The sequence below is a fragment of the Seriola lalandi genome, unplaced genomic scaffold, assembly GCF_002814215.2.
Source record: "Seriola lalandi dorsalis isolate HSWRI2012SDOR001 ecotype SW California unplaced genomic scaffold, Sedor1 jcf7180002054972, whole genome shotgun sequence".
NCBI lineage: Eukaryota > Metazoa > Chordata > Actinopteri > Carangiformes > Carangidae > Seriola > Seriola lalandi.
In genome coordinates, this window is record NW_019525660.1 from 1883893 (window position 1) to 1884450 (window position 558).

A 558-nucleotide genomic window follows, 5' to 3' on the forward strand; every position below is an offset into this window, starting at 1 on the left:
CCCCCCTCCCGTGACTCACATTTTTGCAATATTATGGTATTTGACAGAGATAACGCTATGTGTGATATGACAGGAGGGAATGAAGCAGGTGGACTTCATGGCTGCACGTGTAGAAATCTGTTCAAATGACAAGTAGAAGAAGAAGAAAGTGGAGAACATAACAATACCGGGATGTGATTATGTGTCAGAACATTTGCTCTAAATTTGCAGGGGATGCCTTTGTGTCTGATTAAAGAGTATTTACCAAAAAGCCCAAAATATTCAAACCAAGCAGTCTGAGTTGCTCTACGCAGAAATTTGTTGCCCATAGAGAGCGTGGGCCTTCTCAGGATTTGGATTTAAAAAGGCTATTCAGCTTAGCCTCCAGGAGTTCTCTCTTCACTCTTTGCTTTCAGGGGAAATCAGTGAAAGAGACAGACCAGTTATTCATCCCTGACATTCTTCTCCGCCTTTGTCCACGATGCGAGTGCATCTGTGTGTAGTCACCAAGTCCAAGTTGCACAATCTCACCACCTGTTGAGTTGCACTTTTCTTTTTTCTATTTCTTTTTTTCACCCC